Genomic DNA, 14324 nt, shown 5'->3' with positions numbered 1-14324 from the left:
CCCTACTCAGAGTTTTTAACAGAGTTTTCTGACTTTATATCAAACTTAGTGTTAGCCTGGGATAAAATAGTTATAGCTGGAGACTTTAATATCCACGTGAACATGAGTGATGACTCTCTCAGTAATGCCTTCAGCGCCTTGTTAGACAGCATTGGTTTCACTCAGAATGTAAATAAACCGACTCACACTCACAAGAACACTCTGGATCTTGTCCTAACGTATGGAACAGAGATTAGTGACCTCAGTGTCCTCCCTCAAAACCCTATATTGTCAGATCATTTCCTAATTACCTTTCAGTTTATTCTTAAAGATCATCCAGTCCCACAAAATAAAGTTATTATGAAAAGGACAATATCTGAAAAATCTATCTCAAAATTCAAAGAAATGATGGAGCCAATATTCAGTGACCGTGTCATGTGACCGTGTCATGTGACCGTGTCATGTGATCCTGCTGAGAACAGCTTTAGTCCCAGTTTAAGTGATCAATTTGTCGACTTGACCATGAATTCTCTGAAGTCTGCTCTTGACGTTGTCGCGCCGTTAAAACAGAAGGTCATTAGGCCAAAGCGCCTCCCCATGGTAAAACGAAGAACTGCGTTCACATAAACAAAGAGTTAGAAAGTTAGAGGGATTATTTCGTCGCTCTCACACAGAAGAATCCCTAAAAGCAGGAAAAGTTGCCTGCTGTCCTATAAGCAGGCTCTGCGTAAGGCCCAAACCAGATATTATTCAAATCTAATAGAAGTCAACAAAAGTAACACTAAATTCCTTTTCAGCACTGTAGCTAGGCTAACAAACTGTCACAGTGCAGTAGAGCCCTCAATCCCAGCTACACTTAGCTCTGATGATTTCCTCCTATTTTTTAATAATAAAATAAAAACAATCAGAGATAAATTAGATGAAATTACCCCCGTTATTAGCCCTGAACTAGCCCAAGCTGTAAATCTAACGTCCCATATAAATCCACCTGTAAACTTAGAAAGGTTCACAGCTGTTGATCAAGCAGAGATAACTTCAGCCATTATGTCCTCTAAAAGCTCCACTTGTGTCCTAGACCCCATTCCAAGCAGACTCCTCAAAGACATTCTTCCCCTAATTATAGACCCTATTCTTAATATAATAAATACTTCCACAGTCCTTCAAACATGCAGTCATTAAACCTCTTCTGAAAAAGCCTAATCTAGATCCCGACCTATTGGTAAACTACAGACCTATTTCAAATCTTCCCTTCGTCTCTAAAATCCTTGAAAAAGTTGTAGTAAAACAGCTTTGTCGCCACCTGCAGGACAATAACTTATTTGAAGTTTTCCAGTCAGGGTTCAGAGCCCACCACAGCACTGAAACTGCACTAGTTAAAGTCACAAATGATTTGTTATTAGCCGCTGACGATGGACTGGTCTCAGTCCTGGTTCTGTTGGACCTCAGCGCAGCGTTTGACACCATCGACCACAACATTCTACTGCAGAGGTTAGAATGTGATGTAGGTGTTGGAGGAACAGCCCTCAGCTGGTTTAAATCCTATCTATCTGATAGGTTCCAATTTGTTAATGTAAACCAGAGCTCCTCACCAAGCTCTAAAGTAATTTACGGTGTGCCACAGGGTTCGGTACTCGGTCCAATTCTGTTTACTCTTTATATGCTGCCATTAGGCAACATTATCAGGTCACATGGCATTAACTTCCACTGCTATGCAGATGACACTCAGCTGTATTTATCAATGAAACCTGATCAGAGCGATCAAGTAGACAGACTTAGTACTTGTGTGAAGGAGATAAAAACCTGGATGACACTAAACTACCTGCTTCTTAACCCTGAAAAAACCGAGGTCATTGTGCTTGGCCCTAAGCATCTACGAGACTCTCTATCTGAGCAGATAGCCACACTGGACAATGTCAGTGTAGCCTCCAGTTCTACTGTAAGAAACCTTGGAGTCTTATTTGACCAGGAGCTCTCATTTAAAGCGCATATAAATCAAGCTTGTAAAACAGCCTATTTCCATTTGCGCAACAAGAGCCAAAATCAGAAGAATCCTGCCTAAAAGTGATGCCGAAAAACTTATCCATGCATTTGTAACGACTAGATTAGACTACTGTAACTCCCTGCTTGCAGCGTGTCCTAAAAGCTCCATAAAAAGCTTTCAACTGGTTCAAAATGCAGCAGCAAGATTACTAACAGGAACAAAAAGAAGAGAGCACATTACACCAGTGCTGGAGTCTCTTCACTGGCTCCCCGTCGAGTTTAGAATCAAATTTAAAATTCTACTCTTGACCTAAAAAGCCATAAATGACATGGCCCCATCCTACCTCAAAGATGCTATAGAACCATATCATCCAAACAGAGCTCTTCGCTCTCAGAATGCCGGCCTTCTGGTGGTCCCAAGAGTCTCTAAAAGTACTGTAGGAGGTAGAGCGTTTAGCTCCCAAGCTCCTGTGTTATGGAATCAGCTCCCGACCCATGTTAAATATGCTGACACAGTCTCTTCATTTAAGTCCAGGCTTAAAACGTTCCTCTTCGAAATCGCTTATGGTCAGACTAGTTAGGAACAGAAACATAAACCCACAGCTTTAGCTACGCTGCCCTAGGAGTAACTATGCTGGGGGAAGTATGACAGCTTGAGCACTATCCTCTTCTTCTTCTGACTACTTATGCTATCAAACAATATTTATTTTTTGATTCCACTTGCAAACTGTTCACCGCCTTCTTTTTCTTTGTCTCACTCCTGAGGACCTGTGGACCCAGATGCCCCTCCCCTGGTGAAGTGGTCCCTGCCCTGTGTGGACGGTCCCTCATCTGCCTGAAGAGTGGGTCCAGTTCGCCTCAGTCGGTCCCTCATCTGCCTGAAGAGTGGGTCCAGCTCCAGTCTCCCTCGTGTCCGTCTGTCCGTCTGTGAGAGTCAGATCTCTCCTTCACTGGAACTCCTCCAGGTTTCTACGCTTTTTTCCCAAAGAGGTTTTTTTTGTAGTTTTTCCTGGCCGAGAAGGAGAGTCTAAGGACAGAGGACCCTGGGACATCGTCCCTCGCCACCACAGACATTGTCTGACTTCATCGCCACCACAGACATTGTTGATTCATTTCTCCCTGTGGCCCTCAGAGGCAACTGTTGTGATTTTGGGCCTTACAAAAATAAATTGATTTGAATTGATTTGATTAGTTAAGTGCTAGTTTAGTGCTACTTTAGTGCTACTTTAGTGCTAGTTTAGTACTAGTTTAGTCCTAGTTTAGTCCTAGTTTAGTGCTAGTGTAGTTCTAGTTTAGTCCTAGTTTAGTGCTACTTTAGTTCTAGTTCAGTGCTAGTTTAGTCCTAGATTAGTGCTACTTTAGTTCTAGTTTAGTGCTAGTTTAGTGCTAGTTTAGTCCTAGTTTAGTGCTACTTTAGTGCTAGTTTAGAGCTAGTTTAGTGCTAGTTTAGCCCTAGTTTAGTGCTTGTTTAGTGCTAGTTTAGTGCTGCTTTAGTGCTACTTTATTGCTACTTTAGTGCTAGTTTAGTCCTAATTTGGTGCTAGTTTAGTGCTAGTTTACTCCTACTTTAGTGCTAGTTTAGGCCTACTTTCGTGCTACTTTAGTGCTAGTTTAGTGCTAGTTTACTCCTACTTTAGTGCTACTTTTGTGCTAGTTTAGTCCTACTTTAGTGCTAGTTAGGTGCTAGTTTAGTGCTAGTTTATTCCTAGTTTAGTGCTAGTTTAGTCCTACTTTAGTCCTACTTTAGTGCTAGTTTAGTGCTAGTTAAGTGCTAGTTTATTCCTAATTTAGTGCTAGTTTAGTGCTAGTTTAGTCCTACTTTAGTGCAAGTTTAGTGCTACTTTAGTGCTACTTTAGTGCTACTTTAGTGCTAGTTCAGTGCTAGTTAAGTGCTAGTTTAGTGCTAGTTTAGTCCTACTTTAGTGCTAGTTAAGTGCTAGTTTAGTGCTAGTTTATTCCTACTTTAGTGCTAGTTTATTCCTAGTTTAGTGCTAGTTTAGTCCTACTTTAGTGCTAGTTTAGTGCTAGTTTTGTTTGTGCTTCCGAAGAGTGCACACGCTTTTTTTTCTCGCTCCGCTTGCTATCGCTGCTTTCCTTATTTATTTTGCTTTTTAATCAGTTTTTGTCGACCAAACATTTTTGCTTTAGACTTTTTCAAGTAAACCAAGGATTTTAAGAACATTTTTCCAGTTTTAACGACATATCTGACGCCAGCGACATGTCCGGGAGAAGAAGGGAGAAAGACTGTGAACGCTGTCGGAAATATCAACAAGAAATTAATGAGCTGAAAACATGGATATTTGTTTTGGAATCTGAAAAAGTTCTTCACGATACCATTCCTGTGTCAACCGATGGTAAGAAGAGCACACTTTTTACAAGAAAAACTGCTACTTTCAACCTAAACTGCAGTGACAGACCAGGCAGTTTCTTGGAACAAACTTGGAGCAAAGCCTAAACGATATAAAGATAACGTGAAGTCGCCTAAAATACAGCTCACCAACAGATTTTTACCACTTTCAGAGATGGAATTAAATGAAAAAAGGAAAGATGACGTGGCCAAAATACAGCGAGGAGGATCTGTGCCAGGAGCCAAGGTCACGCAGATTGTTTTGGTTGGAGACGGCGCGATAAGTCACGTGACGCATGAAAAGATAAACACACATTCTTTTCCAAGCGCCACTGTTTCTGAGATAACGTCACTCCTTCCAAATATTATGGCTAAGCATGGAGGAGCTAAACAGCTGATTGTGCACGTGGGTGCAGTGGACATGCGGCGGGAACAGACTGAAGTTTTGAAAAAAGACTTCTTGAAGTTATTCGACGTGCTTGATAAAATGGAAATCAAAACATTCATAAGTGGACCTCTTCCAAACATCGACAGGAGGATAAACAAGTTTAGCCGGCTTCTTCAGCTGAACACATGGCTGTCCAAAGAGTGTTCCCCGAGAGGACTACACTATATTGAGAACTTCTATTTATTCTGGAAACGAGAGGACCTGTTTAAGAGAAATGGCCCCCACCTATGCAGAGGTGGAGTGAGGGTGCTGACAGAGAACCTGCTCCACGCTCTGAGGCATTGGACTGGGCCTGGACAGGGTCCTGAGCAGATAGTTAGAGAAGAGAGGAATGAGAGAAGAATTCCTGCTCCATCAGCCAGAGACCGAGCCAATGTTTCAACATCAAAAGCACCACAACCTCAGCCTCCACCAAAGGATTCATCAGCAGCTGCTCCACCACCACCAGCAAAGGATTCAGCTCCAGCTGCTCCACATTCACCTCCACCGCCTCCAGCAAAGGAACAATCTTCAAAGGCCTTGGACCCATCTGTGACAAGCCCAACAACATCCCTGTCATCGCCCCTGCCTTCACACCAGCCCTGGGTTCCCCCTGAAACATCTACTCCGACTAAAGATTCATCATTCTCCTTCTCATCTGCACTCTCACCCATGGGCCTTCCCAGCCATTTTGAAAGTCTGATCAAATCAGGCATTAAGATGGCTCCACTCACGCCCAATATAGCAAGGGCTATGTCAATACGTATCAACTCTTCCCTGCACAAGCCGACTACACCAACAAAAGCCCCACCACCCATCCCCCCTCGCCTCTCACCTGGTCCCAAACTCTCCTTGGCTACAAAAGCCCCACCACCCATCCAACCTCGCCTTTCACCTGGTATCTCCCATAGCTAGGATGCACTGGGTCTCAGCGTTGCCGGGACTTATTGTCACATTAAAAATCAAACCAACCCGGGGCCCTATGTAAAAAGAGCCCCCCCTAGTGCTATTTCTGTAGTCACATCATCACACAGATGGAAAAACAAAATGCGAGCCAGGCCCAATCTGAGAAATGTGATTCATATTCCCTGTGAAAAGATAAAGCCCAGTCCCACTGAAAATAGTCTGAAACTTGCTGTGCTAAATGTCAGATCCTTATGTAACAAATCTCTCTTAATTAATAATTGTATTTCTTCTTATAATCTTGATTTTATGTTTTTAACTGAAACATGGCTTGACAAAAACACAGGAAATGTAGTTCTGATAGAATCTGCTCCACCCAACTTTAAGTTTGAATCTGAAACACGAGAAAACAAAAAAGGGGGTGGAGTCTGTGCTGTCTTTAGAGATGAAATAATTACCCGCAGGTTGTCTTTTGGGGTGTTTTCATCATTTGAGTATGTATCCTTTAAAATGGAGCTAAAACGGTCTCCATCCATTCTCTTCATTGTTTTATACAAGCCTCCCCAGCACTGCCAACGTTTTATTGATGATTTTACTGAGATGCTTTCAGTCATATGCACAGACTTTGATGGTTTGGTCATTACAGGTGATTTCAATGTGCATGTTGATAATGTTTGTGACAGAAACGCTAAAGAGCTTGATGCTGTCCTTGAAACCTTCAGTCTTACTCAGCATGTGAGAGGCCCCACCCACAGCAAAGGACACACTCTGGATCTCATAATTACAAAGGGGGTAAATATTTCAAATGTTAATGTGATCGATGTTGCTCTGTCTGATCATTTCTGTGTCTTCTTTGACCTGTCTGTTTCTCCCAAACCACCGGTTGGTCCTGCAGCTGTTCAGAGGAGACACATAAGTGATGGCACAGGTGCACTGTTTATGGAAATGATAAACTTTGAAAATGTCTCATGTTCTAATGTAAATGATTTGTTGAACTCTGTTACATCTAGTGTTTTGAATGTTCTGGACACCATCGCCCCTATAAAGGCTAAAATGGTTAAAAATAAGCAGAAGGCGCCGTGGAGAAATGATGATTCGGTCAGGGCACAGAAAAGGGAGTGCCGCAGGGCCGAACGGAAATGGCGCAAGTCAAAGCTCCAGGTTCAAAAAGAGATTTACAAAGAAAAGCTGAACATGTACAACCTAATCTTATGTAGAACTAGGGAAAGATATTTTTCTGAAATAATTGGAAGCTGCAGTAACAACTCACGTGTCCTGTTTGCCACAGTAAACAGATTAACAAACCCTCCAGCTCAGCTGCCGTTAGAACTCATTTCCACATCCAAGTGTAATGAGTTTGCATTATTCTTTAATGACAAAGTTCAGGGCATTAAAAATGCTATAAATCCCACAATGCAAAAAATTACCCTAAAACCACCAAGACACTTAGAGCTAACTCACTTTGCACCAGTAACTGACAAAACTGTCCATGAGATCATCACCAGTCTGAGTTCATCTACATGCTGCCTTGATGTGTTACCCACCAGATTTCTAAAGTCTGTGCTGAACAGTTTGTTAGCACCATTCACTCACATAATTAACATGTCGCTTCAATCTGGAACATTCCCAATGTCTTTGAAAACTGCGGTCATAAAGCCTCTCCTAAAGAAGAGCAGTCTTGATGCCGCAGTACTGAGTCATTACCGGCCCATCTCTAATCTGCCATTTTTGGGCAAAGTCCTTGAAAAGGTTGTTTACCAACAGCTCACAGATTTCCTCTTAATAAACAACTCATTTGATGTTTTTCAGTCAGGTTTTAGACCTCATCACAGCACTGAGACTGCTCTTGTCAAGGTGACAAATGACATCCGCTTGAACACTGACACGGGCAAAGCCTCAGTCTTAATTCTGTTAGATCTGAGTGCTGCTTTTGACACTGTCGATCATGGGATACTCTTACAGAGACTAGAGGACTGGGTGGGCATCACTGGCACTGCCCTAAACTGGTTAAGGTCCTATCTGGAAGACAGGAAGTACTTTGTTGAAATTGGTAGCTGTGTCTCAGACCACATGACTCTGACCTGTGGAGTGTCCCAAGGGTCAGTCCTGGGTCCCCTTCTGTTCAACCTCTACATGCTGCCGTTAGGTCAGTTGATACGCAGTGAAAATGTGTCCTATCACAATTATGCAGACGACACTCAGATCTATGTTTCACTGTCGGCAGGTGACTATGGACCAGTAGATTCACTCTGTCACTGCATCAAACAGATCAGTGTGTGGATGCAAAACAACTTTCTCCAGCTGAACTCAGACAAGACTGAAATAATCGTTTTTGGCCCACAGAAACAAAGAGAAAGTGTTAGCGGTCACCTCCAGAGTCTCGCTCTAAAACCTACAAACCAAATTAGAAATCTGGGGGTAATAATGGACTCAGACTTGAACTTTAATAGCCACGTCAAATCAATAACATCAGCAGCTTTTTACCATCTAAAAAACATTGCCAAAATCAAAAATATAGTGTCAAAACCAGATTTAGAGAGACTTATCCATGCGTTTGTCTCCAGTAGATTAGACTGTAACGGCCTGCTCACTGGCCTCTCCAAACGAGCTGTAAAACAGCTGCAGTACATCCAGAACGCTGCTGCTCGGGTCCTGACTAGAACCAGGAAGTATGATCACATTAGTCCTGTTCTCAGGTCTCTGCACTGCCCCCTGTGGCTCAGAGAATAGACTTTAAAGCAGCTCTACTTGTGTATAAGTCTCTCCATGGCCTAGCACCAAAGTACATCTTGGATATGTTAGTGCCATATGAACCATCTCGGACTCTGAGGACCTCAGGGACCTGCCTCCTGCTGGTGCCCAGAGACTCTTTGGACAGCCATGTGTTCAGCTGAAGAAGCCGGCTAAACTTGTTTATCCTCCTGTCGATGTTTGGAAGAGGTCCACTTATGAATGTTTTGATTTCCATTTTATCAAGCACGTCGAATAACTTCAAGAAGTCTTTTTTCAAAACTTCAGTCTGTTCCCGCCGCATGTCCACTGCACCCACGTGCACAATCAGCTGTTTAGCTCCTCCATGCTTAGCCATAATATTTGGAAGGAGTGACGTTATCTCAGAAACAGTGGTGCTTGGAAAAGAATGTGAGTTTATCTTTTCATGCGTCACGTGACTTATCGCGCCGTCTCCAACCAAAACAATCTGCGTGACCTTGGCTCTTGGCACAGATCCTCCTCGCTGTATTTTGGCCACGTCATCTTTCCTTTTTTCATTTAATTCCATCTCTGAAAGTGGTAAAAATCTGTTTGTGAGCTGTATTTTAGGCGACTTCACGTTATCTTTATATCGTTTAGGCTTTGCTCCAAGTTTGTTCCAAGAAACTGCCTGGTCTGTCACTGCAGTTTAGGTTGAAAGTAGCAGTTTCTCTTGTAAAAAGTGTGCTCTTCTTACCATCGGTTGACACAGGAATGGTATCGTGAAGAACTTTTTCAGATTCCAAAACAAATATCCATGTTTTCAGCTCATTAATTTCTTGTTGATATTTCCGACAGCGTTCACAGTCTTTCTCCCTTCTTCTCCCGGACATGTCGCTGGCGTCAGATATGTCGTTAAAACTGGAAAAATGTTCTTAAAATCCTTGGTTTACTTGAAAAAGTCTAAAGCAAAAATGTTTGGACGACAAAAACTGATTAAAAAGCAAAATAAATAAGGAAAGCAGCGATAGCAAGCGGAGCGAGTAAAAAAGCGTGTGCACTCTTCGGAAGCAACTACAGTATCAGTATTAGTTAAGTGCTAGTTCAGTGCAAGTTTAGTGCTAGTTCAGTGCTAGTTTAGTGCAAGTTTAGTGCTAGTTCAGTGCTAGTTTAGTGCAAGTTTAGTGCTAGTTCAGTGCTGGTTTAGTGCTACTTTAGTGCTAGTTCAGTGCTAGTTCAGTGCTAGTTTAGTGCTAGTTAAGTGCTAGTTTAGTGGAAGTTTAGTGCTAGTTCAGTGCTAGTTTAGTGCAAGTTTAGTGCTAGTTCAGTGCTGGTTTAGTGCTAGTTCAGAGCTAGTTTAGTGCTAGTTAAGTGCAAGTTTAGTGCTAGTTCAGTGCTAGTTTAGTGCAAGTTTAGTGCTAGTTCAGTGCTGGTTTAGTGCTAGTATAGTGCTAGTTTAGTGGAAGTTTAGTGCTAGTTCAGTGCTAGTTCAGAGCTAGTTTAGTGCTAGTTCAGTGCTGGTTTAGTGCTAGTTCAGTGCTGGTTTAGTGCTAGTATAGTGCTAGTTCAGAGCTAGTTTAGTGCTAGTTCAGTGCTGGTTTAGTGCTAGTTCAGTGCTAGTTTAGTGCTAGTTTAGTGCAAGTTTAGTGCTAGTTCAGTGCTAGTTTAGTGCTAGTTTAGTGCTAGTTCAGTGCTAGTTTAGAGCTAGTTTAGTGCTAGTTTAGTCCTGAAGTGAACAGAAGCAGAACATTTGTCTTTCAGCTGGAGCTTTGTCCTGATCGTGAGGGAAAAGAAGCAGCTTTTATTCTACATCAGTTTCAAAGAGACAAATGTGCAGCTCTGAAGAAGCACGTGAGGAGTGACGTCACGGGGGTGTGGCCGGCGCGCGCGCGTGTAGGGCGGTCCGCTCCTCTGTGTGTGTGCTGCTCATCCTGAGAGCCGGGGTGTGGCGCCCTCTGCTGGAGCTCATGGCCACTGCAGAGGGAGGGGCCACACACACGTGACACAAACGAAAGTGAAAGTGTTTGTGAGGCTCGTGGCTGTGAGAAGGTGACGCAGTGAGTATTTATTACATTCACATGAAAGATAAAGAGGAAATGATTTGACCTTTGCTCTTTCCTCGCTTCAGAACACTTTAGATCTGTTTAGTTCTGACTTAGAGCCAGTTTAGTCACACTTTAGGCCTCTGCTTGTTTTCTGTGTTTAGGCCTTTGTCCTGGTCTAGACCTGGTTAAGTGTCTGCTTTCAACTAGTTTAGTCCTAGTTTAGTCCTAGTTTAGTCCTAGTTTAGTGTTAGTTTAGTGCTAGTTTAGTCCTAGTTTTGGTGTATTTGGATCTGCTTCATTTCTGAACTATTTTAAAAAGCATCTTAACATAAGAAGTGTTGCTGAGGGTTTAAGGAGGAAGAATGATATATATGCTGGTGTGTATAATATATATATATATATATATATATATATATATGTATTACATTACAGGGTTCAGAATAAGCGGTATCGCATCGCAAAATGCGACGCAATTTCTCTCAAATGCGATGCTTTCGTCAGAAAAAAGGGTTTTTGTGTCGCAGCTTTTGCGATTCAAAATAAATCGTGTTCAATTGTTTAAACAATGAGCCTAAAAAGCACTGATCACTCGTCAATCGATCGTCAACAACAGCATGACACACTGACGGGTCCCGCGGCTGTCAGTGTGAAAACTACTGAGTGGGAGGAGCCACCGGGAGAGCGGGAGGAGCCACCGGGAGAGTGGGAGGAGCCACCGGGAGAGTGGGAGGAGCCACCGGGAGCCGGAGGCGGCGAGGGGTTTTACGAGCGCCGCGTCCCGCTGATCTCACATAGTTGTGTTACACATAGTTATTGTGTTACACATAGTTATTGTGTTACATGTAGTTATTGTGTTACACGTAGTAATTGTGTTACACGTAGTTATTGTGTTACACAAAGTTATTGTGTTACATGTAGTTATTGTGTTACACATAGTTATTGTGTTACACAAAGTTATTGTGTTACATGTAGTTATTGTGTTACATGTAGTTATTGTGTTACATGTAGTTATTGTGTTACACATAGTTATTGTGTTACACATAGTTATTGTGTTACACATAGTTATTGTGTTACACGTAGTTATTGTGTTACACGTAGTAATTGTGTTACACGTAGTTATTGTGTTACACATCGTTATTGTGTTACACATAGTTATTGTGTTACACATAGTTATTGTGTAACACATAGTTATTGTGTAACACATAGTTATTGTGTTACACATAGTTATTGTGTTACACGTAGTTATTGTGTTACACGTAGTTATTGTGTTACACATAGTTATTGTGTTACACGTAGTTATTGTGTTACACATAGTTATTGTGTTATACGTAGTTATTGTGTTACACATAGTTATTGTGTTACACGTAGTTATTGTGTTACACGTAGTTATTGTGTTACACGTAGTTATTGTGTTACACGTAGTTATTGTGTTACACGTAGTTATTGTGTTACACATAATTATTGTGTTACACATAGTTATTGTGTTACACATAGTTATTGTGTAACACATAGTTATTGTGTTACACATAGTTATTGTGTTACACGTAGTTATTGTGTTACACGTAGTTATTGTGTTACACGTAGTTATTGTGTTACACGTAGTTCTTGTGTTACACATAGTTATTGTGTTATACGTAGTTATTGTGTTACACATAGTTATTGTGTTACACGTAGTTATTGTGTTACACGTAGTTATTGTGTTACACGTAGTTATTGTGTTACACGTAGTTATTGTGTTACACGTAGTTATTGTGTTACACATAATTATTGTGTTACACATAGTTATTGTGTTACACATAGTTATTGTGTTACACGTAGTTATTGTGTTACACATAGTCATTGTGTAACACATAGTTATTGTGTTACACATTGTTATTGTGTTACACATAGTTATTGTGTTACACATAGTTATTGTGTTACACATAGTTATTGTGTTACACATAATTATTGTGTTACATGTAGTTATTGTGTTACACGTAGTTATTGTGTTACACATAGTTATTGTGTAACACATAGTTATTGTGTAACACATAGTTATTGTGTTACACAGTTATTGTGTTACACGTAGTTATTGTGTTACACATAGTTATTGTGTTACACATAGTTATTGTGTTACACATAATTATTGTGTTACACATAGTTATTGTGTTACACATAGTTATTGTGTTACACGTAGTTATTGTGTTACACGTAGTTATTGTGTAACACGTAGTTATTGTGTAACACGTAGTTATTGTGTTACACATAGTTATTGTGTTACACGTAGTTATTGTGTTACACGTAGTTATTGTGTTACACGTAGTTATTGTGTTACACGTAGTTATTGTGTTACACGTAATTATTGTGTTACACGTAGTTATTGTGTTACACGTAGTTATTGTGTTACACGTAGTTATTGTGTTACACGTAGTTATTGTGTTACACGTAGTTATTGTGTTACACGTAGTTATTGTGTTACACGTAGTTATTGTGTTACACGTAGTTATTGTGTTACACGTAGTTATTGTGTTACACATAGTTATTGTGTTACACGTAGTTATTGTGTTATACGTAGTTATTGTGTTACACGTAGTTATTGTGTTACACATAATTATTGTGTTACACGTAGTTATTGTGTTACACGTAGTTATTGTGTTACACGTAGTTATTGTGTTACACGTAGTTATTGTGTTACACGTAGTTATTGTGTTACACGTAGTTATTGTGTTACACGTAGTTATTGTGTTACATGTAGTTATTGTGTTACACGTAGTTATTGTGTTACACGTAGTTATTGTGTTACATGTAGTTATTGTGTTACACGTAGTTATTGTGTTACACGTAGTTATTGTGTTACACGTAGTTATTGTGTTACACGTAGTTATTGTGTTACACGTAGTTATTGTGTTACACGTAGTTATTGTGTTACACGTAGTTATTGTGTTACATGTAGTTATTGTGTTACACGTAGTTATTGTGTTACACGTAGTTATTGTGTTACACGTAGTTATTGTGTTACACGTAGTTATTGTGTTACATGTAGTTATTGTGGTGAGATCAGTGAGACGCGGCGCTGGTAAAACCCCTCGTCGCCTCATCGCTCCCGTTTTCACCCCGAGAACACCGAGGATGTGGAATTCAAAGGGTCAAACTCACTCATGTCCAGGACAAAACCAAAACGTGTTGTGTGTAAGAGTCATTCTGATACAAACAGCTCATCGTCATGACGACTCTGGTGGTGATATGTAACTTGTGAGTGTAAAGGCAATTCATATGTAAATGAGACTCATGCAAATAATCATCTGATGATGATGATGAAGAAAGTTGTAAATAAGGCTCTGACTTGGTGCTAATTAATTTGTTCAACAAATAATTTTATTTGCAAATTTTGTATTTTATTTAGAAAAAAATAAGTGTTTAAAAGTTCATTTGTTAAGAGTTTAAAAAAAATAGAATAATTACAAATACATTTGAAATAAACAATCTTGTTACATCAATGGAAAATATTGATTGTTAGTCACTTTCGTGTTTTGCCCTGCAATTATCAAATTGCTATATAAATTTGAAAAAAAATACGGATTGTGCAGCAGCTGCTGCTGTACAAGTGAAAATCCTTAATCTGAGCCCTGATTTTATATATATATATATATATATATATATATATATATATATATATATATATATATATATATTACGGCTGGGCAAGTTAACGCGTTATTATCGTGTTAGCTCATCACTTATTTAACGCGATCAATTATTTTAACGTGCATTAACGCAGGTGGTATTCCCCTGGTCCGCACCAATTCCAAAGCCAGTGTTGTACCTGAACACGTTCATTGAACGAAAGTTCATGAACGTGTTCATAATTTTGGTGAACATGAACTGAACGAACGGTTTTACTGCTGACGAACGATAATGTGAACGCTTTCATTCTGGTGTCTGTGAACGGCAAAATTCGTTCAATAAAGTGTCA

The sequence above is a fragment of the Eucyclogobius newberryi genome, unplaced genomic scaffold, assembly GCF_026437365.1.
Source record: "Eucyclogobius newberryi isolate DKJ021-1_F unplaced genomic scaffold, fEucNew1.0.hap1 SCAF_12, whole genome shotgun sequence".
In the NCBI taxonomy this organism is placed as follows: Eukaryota; Metazoa; Chordata; class Actinopteri; order Gobiiformes; family Gobiidae; genus Eucyclogobius; species Eucyclogobius newberryi.
The sequence above is the reverse complement of the archived record's forward strand: the minus strand, read 5'-3'. Positions refer to the sequence as shown.